This window comes from Macrotis lagotis, chromosome X (genome assembly GCF_037893015.1).
Source record: "Macrotis lagotis isolate mMagLag1 chromosome X, bilby.v1.9.chrom.fasta, whole genome shotgun sequence".
NCBI classification, from domain to species: domain Eukaryota; kingdom Metazoa; phylum Chordata; class Mammalia; order Peramelemorphia; family Peramelidae; genus Macrotis; species Macrotis lagotis.
The window spans coordinates 442,622,288-442,634,999 of record NC_133666.1 but is presented as its reverse complement, the minus strand read 5'-3'; the positions used below and the strand labels follow the sequence as shown (position 1 = coordinate 442,634,999).

At 38.3% G+C, this 12,712-nt stretch overlaps 1 pseudogene; it reads left to right on the top strand.

Annotated features, from left to right (window-relative positions):
- Nucleotides 1-442: 442 nt before the first annotated feature.
- LOC141499241 (fructose-bisphosphate aldolase A pseudogene) lies at nucleotides 443-10,311 on the top strand (annotated as a pseudogene).
- The last annotated feature ends 2,401 nt before the right edge of the window (nucleotides 10,312-12,712 follow it).

Genomic DNA, 12,712 nt, shown 5'->3' with positions numbered 1-12,712 from the left:
TTTATTAATTTCATCATTTTCAGAATTTCTAAATTGGTACTTAAATGGGGATTATTAATTTGTTCTTTTTCAAACTTTTAGTTTCCATGCTCAGTACATTGATCTCCTCTTTATTCTTTTCATGTGTGCATTTAAAGAAATAATAAATCCCTAAAACCTGCTTTGACTGTATCCCATAAATTTTGGTGTATTGTCTATTTATTTGTCATTGTCTTGGATGGAATAATTAATTCTTTCTGTGATTTGTTATTTGATTCTCACATTCTTTAAAATTGTATTATTTAGTTTCCAATTAGGCTGAGGTTCATCTCTCCATGGCCCTTTATTGCAATGATTTTTATTGCATCATGGTCTGAAAAGGATGCATTCAATATTTCTGCCTTTCTGCCTTTGGTTATGAGGGTTTTGTGCCCAATACATGGTCAGTTATTATGTAGGTGTCATGTGCCACCGGGAAAAAAAAGGTATGTTCCTTTCTGTCCCCATTCAGTTTTCTCCAGAGATCTATCATATCTAGTTTTCTAAAATTCTATGCACTTCCTTAATTTCCTTCTTGCTTATTTTATAGTTAGATTTATCTATTCCTGGGAAAGGGAAATAGAGGTCCCTGACCAGTAGTTTTGTTGTTTATGACTTACTGTAATTCATTCAACTTCCTCTCTAAGAATTTAGATTTTATTCCACTTGGGGCAGGCATATTTGGTATCGAAACTGATTCATTGTTGAGATCCCTAGAGATCCTGCTCACTGGATTTAAGAACTCTCCAGAGTTGCTCTTTGAACACTCTGTTAAGGAACCAGAAGTTTTCTCTGGATTATCTGTGTTGGAGGTGTTGGACATCCACTCCCTAGGCCTGGGGTTGCATCTCTGTTGTTCTCCCACAATCTGGGCTAGGAATACCTCAGGTTCTCTCCTAGCAAACAGCATTGGTGAAAATCTGCTTCTATCTGGGGCCTTGAGGCCAAGTGTGAATACTGAGGATTTGGGTTGGAAACTTGGAAACTTTTCAGAAAATTAGAGACTCATGACCCAGGTCTTCCAGACCAGCTGAGCTGGCCAGAGAAGTATCTGAGGAACTGCACTGGAGCTCTCCCCCTCCTCTGGTCATGCACACAGCAAAGGCTTCTTCTGTGGTTCTCAGATCAGTGCATTGGCCTCACCCACACACCATTCTGGGTTTCTGTTCTCTGTTCTGGGTATGCCCATGTTCTCCCTGGAAAAGAACTTACTGGGAGATATTTTCTTCTGTTCTCCTGTGGGTTCTGCCGATCCAAAAATCTGTTAACAGCCTTGATTCATATCAACTGTGAGGAAAAGCCAGGAGAACTTAAAATGGTGCCTGACTTCTCTCTCTGTCATCTTGGCCTGAAATCCCTTGAAAGAATTTAAAAGAAAAACCCAGAAACTTGTACAGTTCTGGGGGGCAATAAGGAGCAACTGGATCTTAATGACTTGGAAAGGGTCATGGTTAAGCAAATACTGAAGTGTTTATGTATATAAAAACATATGTTTATGTGTATATATATATATATATGCTAATATACATATGTACATTAATATACATATGTACATTAACATATACATAATATATGTACACTTTTTTTTTACCATTTTTCAATAGTACCCTACTCTTCATGATATTATTTGGGGTTTTCTTGGGAAAAAATATTGAGGTAGTTTGTGCCATTTTTTTTCTTCAGTTCATTGTACAGATGAGGAAATCGAGACAGACAAGATTAAGTGACTTGTGCTTAGTCATATGGCGATTCGATTTCTGAGACTAGATTTTAACTCAGGAAGATGAGTCTTCCTGACTGCAGGCTTAACAGCCTATCCACTTTACTCACAGATTCTCTAAAAGAAACATAAATACACTATAGCAAACTGAATAGCTATACATTATAGGCTTAAAGTTCTTAACTTCTTTGTGTCACCAAATCTTTGTAGATTTGGTAAAGTTCATGGACTCCTCAAAAATAATGTTGGTTGCCCATATTCTTAATCATAATCAAATTATAAATTTTAGTTAGAAGCCTTAGAAAATTAAGCAGTACTTTTCTCAATCAATTTCATAGACTTTCTGAAATTGATTCATAAACAGCAGATTAAGAATCAGAGCTCTGGGCAGCTCTCGGGAAAAAAATCATACTGAAATCAGAATGATAGACTGAGAAAAAAGGATGTGAAAGAGCAGCCATGGGATTAAAAGGAATAGTAAATATTTTTAAGAAGAGTGAAAGATAAGTAAAAAATGAAGAAAAGAACATATTACCAGAGAAGGAAATTTAGGAATGCAAAATCATGGAGATAGTACACTTCAGTGATGAATGATTTAAGATATCATAGTTCTTTTCTGTGACTGAAGTAATATAAATCTGTTATTAAACGAATCTAAGGAGCTATTAAAACTAGAAGTCTAGGTGTTTCTGGGAATATCAATTTTGATTCCTCAAGCATTAATTTACTGGGTCAAGTACCAAAGAAAAAGAGAGAAAGGATCTACTTCAGAAAGTAGGGAAGAGATTTCTGAGATGAAGATACTAGGCCTCTATATAGACATTAAAACTACAGATCTAACCAAAATAAAAAGGAATGGATTGAAACAAGTTTTAATTATAGACATCATGGAGAATTTTCAGTGAAGGTCTGTCTCTTCAAGGAGAAAGGAAAAGTAAAGCCCTGCTAGTGGTAGGGGGGAAAGCAGGAAAGAAGCTGGAGGCTTTTTGCCACAGTACAATACAGGTCCAGTTAGTTAGACAATAGCACAGGTCCCAGAGCCAGATAGCAAGCCAGCAGAGATAGTCTCAACCTCAGATCAAATATAAATCCTGGGACAATACTGGGTTGGGAACAAATCACTGCATAGACAGACCCAGGACATAAAGGAGGAAATAAACCTCTGCATAGGCAATGCCTGGGCTGCTCATGGAATGTCTTGGCTGGCAATAAAAAAGGGATCAAAGCCCAGTCACAGCACAAAAGATTTGGGTCGATGTTCTATATAGACCAGAAGCAGAGCTCAAAGAATCCAAATGAGCAAAAAAGCTAAACGAGTACTAACTGTGCAGATAGAGATAAAAAAGTTACCTAGGAAGAAGAAAGCAGTGACAAATTACCTATATGGGAAGTCTCAAAGAACTCTATGAATTGGACTCAAATCTAAACCCTCAGAGCAGAACTTAAAAATGAATTTAGAAACCAAAGAAGAGAGGAAGAAGAAAAATGGAAAAAGAGATGAGAAACATGCTGGAAAATTATGAAAAATTGACCAAATAAATCAACAACTTTAAAAGTAAAAATAACCAACTGGAAAAAGAATATAATTATTCAAAAAATAAAATTGAACAATTGAAAAGGGAATGCAACTCAGTAAAAAGTAAAATTGACCAAATGGAAAAGGAAACCAAAATACTAACTGAAGAAAATAAAATCCTAAAAATCAAAATTGTACAAATAGAAACTAATGAATCTCTGAGATTTCAAGATTCTATCAAAGTCAAAAGGCTGAAAAAATTGAGCAAGTAAAGTACCTTTCAGGCAAAACAAATGACTGGAAAACAGATCCAGAAGTGATAATTCATAAATTATTGGTCTACCAGAAAGCCTAGATCAAAAAAGTGTCTGGAAAACATCTTTCAGGAAATTGTCGGGAAAACTACAAATCATCTAGATCAAGAGGACAAAACAGCCATTGAACGAATACACAGGGGGCGGAGCCAAGATGGCAACAAGAAGGGATCAAGTCTTAGGAGCTCTCTGATACTTTCATCAGCTAAGGACTCTAACTAAACTTTCGAGAGACAGAACCCACAAAGGGTCCCAGTGAGGCAGTTCTCCTACTCAAGGTAACCTGGAAAAGAGCAGAAAAGCTCTGCTCCCCAGGGCCAGAGGGGCAGCCCACCAGAGGGGTGGCCTGCCAGAGCCAAAGAACTTCAGCCTCCCGGAGGCAGCCCCAGGGCACTGGGAGTCACAGCTCACAGCAGCGGGGGAGTCTCCTGAGCTGCACCCCGAGGAGCACCAGCACAAAGTGGGAGAACAGCGGGGGACCTCTGCCAGAGCGAGCTCGTGGAACACAGCACTCAGGGCACACAGAGAGCAGCATGGTCTTTCCCCCAGCCCTGATCCAGGAAACAGAAGCAGGGGGACCTGGTAAGCAGGAGCTCCCAGGGCATGAGCCCATTGAGCTGAGGGAGGGGAGTGAAGAGAGACTGCAGAGCTCTGTCCTCTGCCTCTGGAACAGGACTCTGGGGCTCTGACCACACTCAGATCCTGATAGCAGTCTAGGCACCCCCATAGAACAGCAGGGCCCCCTCCACCTCAGCCCCGTGGCAGAGGGAGGTGCTTATGGTCATTCACAGACCAGGAGGGAGGACAGAGACTCACACACTGAGACCCTTGTGGGAGTGTCCCAAAAGCTCAAGAAACACCCCAAACCAGGCCCAGGCTGGGAAAATGAGCAAGCAGAGAAACAAAAAGAAGACTATTGAGAAATATTTTGCAAATGAGTCCAAGAAGGATCAAAATACTCAGTCTGAAGATGAGGAAGCACAAGCTCCTGCATCTAAAGACTCCAAGAAAAACAGAAATTGGGCTCAGGCTATGACAGAGCTCAAAAAAGACTTTGAAAATCAATTGAGGAAGTTGGAAGAAAAACTGGGAAAAGAAAGGAGAGAGATGCAGGAAAAACATGAAAATGAAGTCAGCAGCTTAGTCAAGGAAATCCAAAAAAATGCTGAAGAAAATAGCATGCTAAAAACCAGCTTAGGTCAAATGGATAAAACAGTTCAAAAAGTTATTGAGGAGAAGAATGCTTTAAAAAGCAAAATTGGCCAGATGGAAAAAGAGATAAGAAAACTCTGAGGAGAACAAATCCTTCAGACAAAGAATAGAATTCAGGGAGACTGATGAATTTACCAGAAATCAGGAATCAATACTTCAAAACAAAAAAAAATGAAAAATTAGAAGAAAATGTGAAATATCTCATTGAAAAAACAACTGATATGGAAAACAGACTTAGGAAAGATAATTTAAAAATTATTGGAATACCTGAAAGTCATGATCAGGAAAAGAGCCTTGACATCATTTTCAAAGAATTACTACAGGAAAATTGCCCTGACATTCTAGAAGCAGAGGGCAAAATAGAAATCCACCGATCCCCCCGAGAAAGATATCCCAAAAAACCAACCCCTAGGAATATTATAGCCATGTTCCAGAACTCCCAAGTCAAAGAGAAAATATTACAAGCAGCCAGAAGGACACAGTTCAAATATCGTGGAGCTCCAGTCAGGATCACACAGGACTTAGCAGCAGCTACATTGGAAGCTCGTAGGGCTTGGAATGCAATATATCGGAAGGCAAGAGAGCTTAGAATGCAGCCAAGAATGAACTAAGCAGCAAGGCTGAATGTCCTCTTCCAGGGAAAAAGATGGACTTTCAATGAACCAGGGGAATTTCAAAGGTTCCTTTTGGAATTGCCAGAGCTGAACAGATCTTCAGATACAGGACTCAGGTGAAGCATGGAGATTGGAGGAGAGGGGGGAAATATGAGGGACTTAATGAGGATGAACTACAATGTATCCCTGCATAGAAAAATGACACTGATAATACTCATATGAACCTTCTCAGTTAATAGAGCAGGTAGAGAGAGCTTTTATAGTTGAAGCACAGGAGAAAGCTGAATTCGAAGATAAAATATGGTGTAAAAATGGAGTCAATAGAAAAAAAAGGGAAATGGAATGGGAGAAAGAAAAAGGAGAGGGGGAATAGTCCAAGATATTTCACATAAGATTTTTTTTATTACAATGAGCTATTGCAATGATATGGAAGAGGGGGAGGCAAGGGGGAATGAGGGAAACTTTGCTCTCATCAGAGATGGCTAGGAGAGGAAACAGCATATATACTCAATGGGGTATAGACATCTGGAGTAAGAAGGAGGGGGGAGCAGGGGGAAGGGGTGGGGATATGAATAAAGGAGGAGAGGATGGACCATGGGGGGAGAGTGGCCAGATATAACACATTTTCTTTCTTACTTCATGCAAGGGGCTGGGATTGGAAGTGCTGCTCAGGACCATAGGGCCAGGTGGATTCTGGGCCTAAGGGGTGGTAGGGGGGCTAAGGGCTTCTTGGCCCCAGGACCAGGGATCTGTCTGCTGTGCCACTCAGTGACCCTACAGCAGATTCATAGTTAAAGGAGAGAGAAAATAGAGTACACGGTAGTGGAGAAATAAGAAAGGAGGGAGTTGCAATCAGCAATGGCAACATTGGGAAAATATGGAAATAACTTTTGTGATGGACTTATCATAAAGAATGAGATACACCCATGACAGAGTTGTTGGTGTTGGAACAAAGACTCAAGCACATCTTTTGTTATTATTATTTGGGGGAGGGTGCAGGGCAAGTGGGGCTGGATGGCCTGCCTGGGGCCACATAGCAGGGTGATCTTTGGGTGTCTGGGGCCGGATTTGGACCCAGGTGCTCCTGGCTCAAGGGCCAATGCTCTGTCTGCCACCTAGCCACCCCTACTATTATTACTATTTTATTTTATTTTGGGTCTTTTTTTTTCTTTATTTTTTGGGGGTTTTTGCAGAGCAGTGGGCATCGGGTGTCTTGCATGTCACACAGCTGGGTGATTCTTGGGGTTACGATGCTGGATGTAGACTCGGATGCTTGTGGCTCTAGGGCTGGTGCTTCATCCATTGCGCCATCTGGCCATACCTACAATTATTACTATTATTATTTTTTTATTTTAATTTTTTTCTCTCCCCTTTACTTTTTTCGCCCAAACAAGTCTATTTATATTCATGGGGGAGGAGGGGTACTTTGTTTGCTTGTAAACAAGAATATTTTATTAATGTAAAAAAACATTTGTACAAAATGAGAATAAAAAAAATTAAAAAAAAAAAAAAGAATACACAGAACAAATCAAGAAAGAGACCCCGGAATAAAAATCCCAAGGATTATCTATAGCCAAATTTGAGAATTCTCAAATAAAAGAGAAAGTAATACAAGCAGCTAAAAATAAACAATTCAAATACAAAAGAAAGACCTAAAGAATTACACAGGACTTTTCATCTTCAACATTAAAGAATGGGAAGGCCTGGAATACTATAGTCCAGTGGCAAAGGAACTTGGATTACAACCAAAAATTTACTACCCTGAAAAATTCAGCTTATTCTGAGAGGGGGAAACGATCCATGTTCAGTGAACTAAAGTACTTGCAAAATTTCCTGATAAAAAGACCAGAACTGAACAGAGAATTTGAACTTCAAATACAAGACTCAAGAGATGCACAAAAGAGTAAACAGGGGAGTAAATAATGAATCAATGCTAAAGTCAAGTACATTAAATTGTTTACAACCCTACAAGGTAAGATAACACTTGTAACTCTTGAGAAATATATTTTTCTAAGTATACTTAAAGGACTGAATATAGTTGAAGAGATTGCATTTAGAGGATATGAGTATGTTTGGCTCTTGTCCTTTTATCAAAGAAGATCAAAGTAACATATGTTTGAGATAAATTACAGTCAGCAGGTGATCAGACCTATAGGAGATACCTATATCCTAAGTCAGGCACAAATAGACCTGGTGAAAAGTTGGGGTGTTTACTCTATACTTATTTGTCTCATGTCTCCTTTGAACTATTTTAATTCAGCATTTCTCAGAGTTCAGTACTTTCTCTGATAAGGGCATCCTATGCTGGAAGATCCTGTGCCTACAATCAATTTTAAACCTCTTAAGAGAGAAACCTTCAGGATCTCTCACTACTTAGAGTACTTAGAGGCTCTATACTTAAATAAGAAATGAATATTATATACAAGACATTTAAAGATTTGAAGTACCCTAGGGTCAAAGGGTTGGAACCTACTTAGAAAGGTTACACATAAACATATTAAGAAGTGATCGCATCTTAATCCATACTTTAATTAACAAGTGTTTAAATACCAGAGTTGGAATGTTAAAGGTGGGGGAGGGGGAGTCTGGGAAACAATGTACCTGCTACATTGCTTGGGAAAGGTTGTAAGGCTATAGTTAGTGTACTATAGAGATGGAAGGAGAGAGTATACCTAGGAGGACTGGACATGAAAAGATGTTGCTTAGTTTGATGGTTTGGAGGCAGTATCTTTGAGGAAAGGGGATAAATCATTCATGCAAGGATTTGGCTTTGCATGATGTTTCAGGTCATCAAGATTGTAGGTCCGTGGAGGTTACTTGAAAAGGGGTTAAGGTATAAAGTTATTATAATTTGGTGTCATTCTTGATTCTTGAGAAGTATATTTCTAATGAGACAGAAGAGGGGAGAATAATTAGTGACTGTGAAGCAGTGCTGCTTATAAATCAATCGAGCAATCAGCTTTTGATTGAACTTTGATTATTAGTGCTTTAAGCTTATCAATCAATCAACCTTTGATTGATTGTACTTTGATTGATAGTACTTCTATCAGATCAGATAAAAGAAGTTTAATTTGATACAAGGCATGTAAAAGCAAGAAAGTTAAAACAATAAAAGCATGAAAATAAGGAGAATCTCAGCATGAGGATAAATAACACTGAGTGAAGAGACACAAAGATCTATAATTTTAGAGGGGAAAAAAACTGGGATAGAAAAGAATATCCCTTTTCTCTCTGCAGTACATGGCACCTAAACTAAAACTGACTATGTACTAGGATATAAAAACCTTATAATCAAATGCAGAGAGGCAGAAATAATAAAAGTATACTTTTCTGGTCATAATGCCATAAAAATTATATGTATTAAAGGCCTATGGAAAGAGAAATCAAGAATTAATAGAGGGGCGGCTAGGTGGTGCAGTGGATAGAGTACTGGTCCTGGAGTCAGGAGTACCTGAGTTCAAATCTGGCCTCAGACACTTAATAATTACCTAGCTGTGTGCCTTGGGCAAGGCACTTAACCCTTTTGCCTTGCAAAAAAAAAAATCTAAAACAAAAAAAGAATAAACAGAAACTAAATAACTTGATTATAAAGAACAAGTGGATGAAACAACAAATCATAGAAATAATCAATCATTTCATCAATAAAAAGATAACAATGAAAAATCTTACCAAAATTGATGGGATGTAACTAAAGTAGTTTTTAGGAGAATTTTTTACCATTTAATGCTTTGATGAATTAAATAGAGAAAGAGGACATCAATCAATTGTGTATGCAACTAAACAAGCTAGAAAAAAGAATAAATTAAAGATGCTCAATTAAATACCAAATGAGAAATTCTGAAAATTATAGGAGAGATTTTTAAATTGAAAGTAAGAAAACCAGCAGAAGTTCGGCTCCTCCAGCTGGAAACAACCAGCACAGTCAAGGAAAACTTGCCTGCCCAACATCCAGCACTGACACCAGAGCAAAAGAAAGAACTCTCTGAGATGGCTCACAAAATTGTTGCCCCAGGCAAGGGAATCTTGGCAGCAGATGAGTCCACAGGTAGCATTGCAAAGCAGCTACAATCCATTGGAACTGAGAACACAGAGGAAAATCATCGCCTCTACAGGCAGCTACTTCTGACAGCAGATGAGGGAATGAATTCCTGCATTGGAGGTGTCATCCTTTTCCATAAGACACTGTACCAGAAAGCTTATGATGGTTGTCCTTTCCCCATAGTCATAAAATTGTGGGGATTGTTGACATCAAGGTGGACAAAGGTGTCATGCCCCTGGAAGGAACCAATGGAGAGACTACCACCCAAGGTCTAGATGGGCTGAATGAGTGCTGTGCCCAGTATAAGAAGGATGGAGCTGACTTTGCCAAGTGGCGGTGTGTACTAAACATTGAGGAGAATACACCTTCCTCACTTGTCATCATGGAGAATGCCAATATGCTGGCCTGATATGGCTGCTGTCTACAAAGCTCTGAGTGACCACCATATCTATTTGGAAGGGACTTTGCTAAAACTTAACATGGTCACCCCTGGACTTGCCTGTACCCAGAAATACTCACATGAGGAGAATGCAATGGCAACTGTAACTGCCCTTCGCTGGACTGTGCCTCCTGGAGTCAGTGGTGTCACCTTCCTGTTTGGGGGTCAGAGTGAGAAGGATGCCTCCATCAACCTCAATGCCATCAATACCTGCCCCCTGTATAAACCATGGGCCCTGACCTTTTCTTATGGCCAAGCCCTGCAGGCCTCTGCTCTCAAGACCTGGGCTGGAAAAAAAGGAAATGTCAAGGCTCCCCAGGAGGAATATATCAAATGGGCCACGGCTAACAGCCAAGCTGCTCAAGGCAAATATACTCCAAGTGGAAAGGCAGGAACTTCAGCCAGCGAGTCACTCTTTTTCTCTAACCATGCTTACTAAGTCAAGGCTTTCCCACCTGGGTATGCCCTAACACTCCAGGCACCATCCCATACAGTCCAGGAAGAGGCTGAGATCTCAGAGCTTTGTGCTGACCTCTCCCATCACTTGTAACCTGTGTGGTGTTGTTGCTCTCTGGTGAATCTAATGACCCCTCCTCAGCCCACTTTTTCCAATAAACAACTATTTAACAAGGGAAAAAAAGTAAGAAGACCATTACCCTAATAAATAAAACTGAGTTAATTTTATAAAAAATAAAATAAAATAGATAAACCATTGTTTAATCTGATTTTTAAATAAAAAAGAAGAAAACAAAATTAGCACTATGAAAAATGAGAAGGGTGAACTCACCACTAATGAAAAGGAAACTAAAGAGATAATTCAGAGCTATTTTGCTTAACTGAATGCCAATAAATTTGTTAACCTGAGTGAATTGGTAGAATATTTACAAAAATACAAACTGCCTAGATTAACAGAAAAGGAAATAAAATACTTAAATAACCCCAATTCAGATAAAGAAATTGAAGAAACCATCAATAAACTCCATAAGAAAAAGTCTCCAGGTCCAGAAGGATTTACAAGTGAAATCTATCAAATATTTAAGGAACAATTAATACAAATTCTGTATAAACTATTTAAAAAATAGGAGTGTTGCCAAATTTTTTATTACACCAATAGGGTGCTGATACCTAAACCAGAAAAAACAAAATAAACAAAGAAAATTATAGACCAATTACACTAATGAACATTGATTCAAAAGTCTTAAAATTTTTATTGATTTATTGATTGATTGATTATTTTTTTTTGCCAGGCAAATGAAGTTAAGTGGCTTGCCCACTGGATTTGAACTCAGGTAATCCTGACTCCAGGGCCAGTGCTCTATCCACTGTGCCACCTAGATGCCCCCATAAAATTTTAACAAAAAGCTTATAGCAAGTTATTACTAGGATGATGATACCAGATAGGCAGTAATGGTTCAATATTAGGGGAAAAAACTCAAGATGATTGAACATATCAATAACAAAAACAACAGAAATCAAATAATTCTCTCAATAGAAGCTGAAAAATCTTTGACAAAATACAGAATACATTCCTATTGAAAATACTAGAGAGAATAGGAATAAATGCAGTTTTCTTTAAAATAAGAACTGTAGTGATCCCCTGTCCAGCAGGGGATGGATTCAGCTCAGGATAGAAAAGAAAATACATTACACTCAGGTGGGGGTGCCATCAGGACATCTGACAGAATCAGTTTATTGAAAACATTAAACAATTCTTAAAGAAGAAAACCATAAAATTAGCATATGGAATCAAAACAATGATGCAACTTTGTTATGGGCAGAAATTAACTCAGCAGGATGTAACCCAGGTCAATAAGTTTGGAAACAGAGCTAATTGAATAATGAGGCAAAGAATGGAGCTGTTGTGTTATCAAATCAGAGTTCTGTGGAAGCTTTCAGCTCAAGGGTAGAAAAAGTTCAGGTTATTTTGGCCAGAATGGACCTTTTGACCACAAATTCACTTTAGTGGTCTCTACAAAGAAGTAATATCTATCTAAAACAATCAAAAATATCATATGTAAAGGAGCGAAAATAAGGAGCATTTCCAATAAGATCAAGGGCCAAATAAGGATGCTCATTATGATCATTACTATTCAATATAGTATTTGAAATGTTAGCTTTAGCAACAAGAGAAGAAAAAGAAATCGAAGGAATTATTACTGGCAAAAAGGAAGCAAAACTTACTACACTCCTTGTCGGTATGATGGCACACTTAGAGAATTTGAGAAAACCACCTGAAAATCTATTTGTAACACTTAATAAATCCAACAAAGTAGCAGGATATAAAACAAACCCATATAAATGAACAGCATTTCTATATATAAACAGAAAAGCCCAAGAGCAAGAGATAGAGAAATTCCATTTAAAGTAACTGCAGACAAAATTATATACTTGGGAATCTAGAGACAATTCTAGATTGTCTAGATTGACATGATTAGTAACAGTGTTGAATCATGGAGAACAATATGACTGCTGGAATGTTGATTGGTTGGTTGGTTGGTTCTTGTCCTTCATTATGGAAGACCAAAATTACATCACCATGTTTGAGACAAAATACATTGTGTCCAACTGTTACTGATCAATAATAGCTTGGAATGCTCTTACCCCAGTTTGGACACTCTCCTGGTGTGAATATTCTAAATTTATGGACATCAAGACAAACCCAGAAAATGTATGAACACAATTGCAAAGTACTCCTCACAGTAATAAAGTCATATCTAAATAATTGGAAAAATATCAATTGTTAATGGTATCCATGGTCGAGCTGATATAATTCTACCCAAATTAAATTACTTACTCAGTACCATACCAATCAAACTACCAAATAACTATTTTACTGTGTT